The following is a 6,075-nucleotide window of genomic DNA, read 5'->3' as shown; positions in this document are numbered from 1 at the left end:
TGTATCCTTTCCTTCCATTGATTGAGCATTGTCGGAACCTGGATCGACTGGGAGGTAATTACCACAGATTTGACCAAAAATCGTCGGCACGCACCAGTGGTTAAAACGCTCGGCCGCCCTAATTAAAATATAATCGAGATAACTTTGGTGCTTTGCCAAGGGGACACTCTCCGCTCAGGTAACCACGTAACCTCTAGTTAAACAGAATAATTTCACGGCGGACACTGGAACTCGTAGTAGACTGGGTGGCGTTCGTGGTTCTAAAACAACCCACCGTACTGCATTGTTAATTGTGAGCAGTGGCCCCAGGTCCGGCTCCACCGAGGACAACCGGGAATTAATCCCCCTGAGTGACAAGCTGGTGTCTCGGTACCTGTGGCCACAACAACATATATACATATACATATACCTGTATATATATACATATATATATATATATATATATATATATATATATATATATATATATATATATATATATATATATATATATATACATATACATAGACACACACACACACACACACACACACACACACACACACACACACACACACACACACACACACACACGGATCAGCTCACTATGCTCACTTCTCCGCACGTCATTGCAAAGCTTGCCATCACAGATTGGCTGTGTTGTCATGATTTTCACCAATCATAAATCTGTACAAACATTTATTTTCTACAAATATATTTGTAATATTGGTGATATTAAATTTATTTCAATTTTTTTTTTATACGAAAAGGTCCACGTGTTGGTCAAGGCATTCGTCATGGAGAGAAGTCTTCATTGACCAGCACGTCCATGGTGACTGCTCTCCAAATGAAAGACTGGATATGACCGTGTTGGAGGAAAATAAAGTCACCATTGTGGATGTTTCTTTTCTCTCCAACTCTCTGGATTGTGGTTCCCTGGCAATGAGTCTGCCTTGAATCGCCTGGTCCTGTGCGCACAGACATCATCATCAGTGATCAATCTGACACTTTGGAAAATCCTTTTTAACAATTTTCTTGTGACTTCACCCTGTGCCGTGACATCCCTCATCCTTCAGACAGGCAGGCTGCAGCCTTATCCCTCTCTTCAAACCTTGAAAATAAATCACAAGCTGGTCAAACACTTGAAATATGTCTTTCAATCCTGACAAATCTCACACTCTCACCATCTCTCTCCGAAAGAGCCATCCAGCAAATTCTCCGACTGGGCATTCTACATCATACAAAGTACTTCATTGGCAAACCTGAACTCCAATCCACATCCAAGGCCATAATTCGTAGCTTGGACTATGTGGGGTACATGGAATAAACAAGATGGTGACTCCAGGGATTTTCAGGAAAGAAAGCAGGCAATTTGAAGGAGGTAGGTTTGGGGTGGATTAATGGGGGTAGAAAAGATCATGTTTTCCCCTCTGTACTGCTCTCCCCTCTGGACTGGCTACCTTGCTTGCATCTTGCTCAGCTCGATGCTATGGAAACCAGGCCTTTAAGATGATTGGAAACTCCAGCAATGAAGCTAAGAGTATGTGCTAATCACTTTCCCTTTTGCAGACAGGTTGGTGGCCTCTCTGTCTTCTACCGCCGCCTTTCTGGTCTTGCACTTTATGCTCTTTCCATGCTTTGTCCCAACTAGGTTTCTGCAGGGTTCACACGGTCCACCATCAACCTCCTTCTAGTGAAATTACCTAAATCCAGGATCACTGCCCACTTCCACTCATTTGTTCCTCTGTTTTTTTTATGTTGGCATCTCCCCCTTCTCCTGCTGTTCATTTTGTTATGCTTTGTCTGATCCTGATCGTTATGCCTGATCCATTCTATGTTCTAGCTCATCCATGACTCTTGACTATATGCAAAAAAAAGCTTTACTTTCTCTTTCTCAGACATGCTCTGAAATTATTCACGGACTGTATTGAAGCTTTAGGGGTCAAGTAATCAGTGTCATCTAAGCTTTGCTTTCTTGAGCTAATGACTGAAACTTGAGAGAAAGATTCGAGACAAGTTTTTTGGGGTTCTCTGCGAATACCAGACTGAAAACATTACCACAGGTTGTGGCAGAGAAATGTGAGAGTGGCTTTCTAAATTTTTATGAAAGAGCCAAGAAATACTTGAGTAATAAGATATGACTTCTCTGAAACAAAGCTTTTATAGCAAAGTATTCAAATTAGCCCTTGCAACTTCTGTGCCCTTTGAAGAATTTTATGATGCAGTCTTGCTTGCGTCTTAAAGAGATTGACATCGACACACTGTAGGAAGAATTTGGCATTGTGGAAGCTCTTATGTGCTCTTCTGCAATAAAAGACTGCCAGACGAGTGAGGAGAGGTATCTGAAACTTTTAAGCAAAGCCCAGATACACTTCGAGAACATGAAGATAATGAGCTCCTACATATTCTCAATACCATGCAACAATGCTCACACAGAACGGGTTTTTTTTCAATGATGACCACCGGTTGGAGAAACGAGAGGAACAGAATGGAAGTGGACAGTGTGAAAGCAGAGCACCACATCTGCATTCATTTTTCAGAAGAATGCTAAGACATGCACATTCACTTCCTGGGAACAAAAAACTTCTGAATGATGGCAGGAGAGTAGAAAAATATAACACTAGTCAATCCTAGAATTGTGAGGTCATACTTAACTTTTTGGTAGTCTTTATAACTGTGGTTATTATGAATTAGCACTAAATTTTGTATAAATAAATAAATGACTATATAATTAAATCACTGTGTTCTAAATGCAACTGTCTTCTGTTGTTGAGGTCCCTCAATGGCCACCCAACTCATGAGTGAGATGGCAGCATCAGTGTCAACCTCCATTTCCACTTTGCATATGTTCAATACACCATAGCTTGTATTGAGTCAGACTGTCGACCCGAGTTGACATGGGACACATCATACAAGAGGGCTGTAGCTGTGAGGGTGGTCTCAATCATTCGTGTCTTCCCGGTTATAAGCTTACACAGGCTCAAGGAGGTGGGTTTTACATTTTCCTCTCCATTTTTAAGAAGCTCTAAGCTTTTTTTACTCCAAGCTCGGTGGTTGTTTGTCTCGTATAACAGTCTTGTGTTGTATTGTGTGTGTTGTTTTTTTTTCTCATGTGGGGCAGCTCCACCACAAGACTTAGATGATGTAATAATAATAAATAAAAAACAGTGTGTATTCTCCCACAACAAGCTGCTTCAAGAATGTTGTTGACAATCCATACATCTATCCATTGGACCATACTCTGTGCAGAGCATTGGTGCTGCCGAAGCAGTCTCCTTGTCGATTGGGCACAATCCTGGACAGGTTACCACTCCAACACAAGATACCAGCAAGCTGGCACTCATTTTCCCAACCTCAGAAGGATGACAGGCAGAGTCAACCTCACCTGGTATTAATTCAATAGCCAAGTGGGATTTGAACTCTGGATCCTAGGATCCCAAACCTACCACCCTAACAATCAAGCCAACACAGGGCATAATGGAGATCACATGGTGTAGATAATTGAGTAATAATCATGTAGGCCACCAGGTCGGCTGCAAAAGCTCCAACAGACTTTCTGTGCTCCTGACACGATCCCATCGTCATCACCTTGTTAAATACACATCTGACAAAGAGGTTAGAGGTGCACACAATACCTTTTTTTGACCTTGCAAACAAGAGGACATCAGAACCCTTCATTGCAGGCCCGCTTGCTCCAGGGTACCACCCCCTGCTTCCGGTCCGGTCGCTTTTTGATAGACAACCAGAATTCGGATGCATCTCATACAGCACTCCTTTGTATCTGCCTCTTCGTGAGTGATGCCAATCATGGTCACAGCCTTGGTCTCCAGATTAGGATGTGGAAGACCCTGCGGAAAAAGGAAGGCAATACTACATTGTACTGGAGCAAATACGTGTCGGTATTTAGAAGGTCAGTAAGAGTGAGGAAGGACTTTGTACAGCAGAGAATTCTAAATTTGCAACGAGATATTCTGCAACTTTTAGAAATCATTGTTACAGAACTTTTTTCATCATTTCTGCTGAAATTTTCATCTCGTTTTGTAAAATTATCATGTCTCATGAGAAATCATGGGGAAGATTGTGTGTGTGTGTGTGTGTGTGTGTGTGTGTGTGTGTGTGTGTGTGTGTGTGTGTGTGTGTGTGTGTGTGTGTGTGTGTGTATATATATATATATATATATATATATATATATATATATATATATATATATATATATATATATATATATATATATATATATATATGTATATATATATATATATATATATATATATATATATATATATATATATATATATATATATATATATATATATATATATATATATATATATATATACATATATATATATATATATACATATATATATATATATATATATATATATATATACATATATATATATATATATATATATATATATATATATATATATATATATATATATATATATATATACATATATATATATACATATATATATATATATATATATATATATATATATATATATATATATATATATATATATATATATATATGTTCGACAATCCATTCTGGAAACCAGGGTAGGGTTTGGGAGAAGTGATAGAGGGTGTGGACAGGAGTCTGCCTAGATTTTGGAGACAAAAACAAACTATTGATTGAAATAAATATTTTGCCTTGGGGTATGCTGGTCTCAGAAGAGAAAATTTGAGGAGATACTAAGAAGAGCTATAAACTATCTTCATGCCAAGAGGAAGCCAGAAATCCAGGAATGGAGCTGTTCATATATTATATGGTTGATGCCCATGTATTATGTGGGACGTGGGTAGGTGGTTGGGCCATCATTACACAATGTCACATATGTCTGTACAGAGTATGGTCCCAATGGATGGATGGATAATGAATGTTGCGTGGGAGAAGCTGTGGGGAGATGTAAAATGGTCGAGAATTGTGTTCCGTTATGTGTGGACAGCTCCTGTTGAGGCAAAACGCAAGATGCCAAATAGTTGGAGACTTGCAATAAAAGCATTGACCATCAAGAGAAACATGCAGCAATCAAATTGGACCTTTTTACACTCCACCTTATGCAGCAACAAGTAATAATAATTTAAACAAAAGCCTTCAAGCTCAACACAACTGTTTAGTACAATATCCCAGAAATAATTACATCTCCCCACATGCGTCCACACACTCACTTCATTCTTGAACCTCTTACTCAGTCAATCAACTGCCCACACTTCACGTTTAATTCACAATTAGCACTTATCGCCATTAGCAGCAGCTGCTTTGAAGTCCCATTTAGTGAGACAGATGTTTATGTGACGGAATACGACAGCTTGCTCCACTTCACTAAGTGACCAGAAGAGTGGATGTAGTATGGTGTTGTGGTTGCCTTGCAGGAGACCCTTTCATCTCAGCCATTTTACAAGGACACAATTGTTATGCAACACTCTGCAGCTTTTCTTACTTGTGTTTTTTCTATATTGAACATGGCACCAGTCCCGTACACAATAAAGCTGAAATGATATGGTGAACATTCGACAAAGCAACAATACATCTATAACACAGGTGGACAAATCATTCACGATCCATCATTTATTCATCTTTATTTACAACTTATATATCTATTCATCTACTGATGCAAGCCTGGTGTTGGCTTCATGATTCGGGTGGCTGGCTTGGGATCTTAGGGTGCTGAGTTTGAGCCCTGTTGGCTGCTCAATTAACATGAGATGGGGTTGACTTATCCCCATGTTAAACTGTCATGTTCTGAGGTCAGTGAAATGAGTTCCAGTGTACTGGTGTAGGGAGGGGCACAGCATCAGTGGCAAAGTTGTGCCACAACAAAATGATAGCTACGTGGCAGCCAAGCTGCCATATGCAAGAAGAAGATCTGCCAATCAGTTACAAAGTATTACAAACATATAAGATGGGTTATCTTTTATAATAAACCTTCCAATGTCCTTCCCCATCCTGACCCCCCTGGACTATGCTTTTTTTCTAACTGCCGAAAACATTCCAACGCACAACCTGAGTACAAGCACCACCACCACCATCCATCCATCCATCGGGACCATACTCTATTGCAGAGCGTTGGTGCTGCTTAAGCA

This window comes from Eptatretus burgeri, chromosome 13 (genome assembly GCF_056783735.1).
Source record: "Eptatretus burgeri isolate ZD-2024b chromosome 13, Ebu_testis_v1, whole genome shotgun sequence".
Lineage (NCBI taxonomy): Eukaryota > Metazoa > Chordata > Myxini > Myxiniformes > Myxinidae > Eptatretus > Eptatretus burgeri.
The sequence above is the reverse complement of the archived record's forward strand: the minus strand, read 5'-3'. Positions refer to the sequence as shown.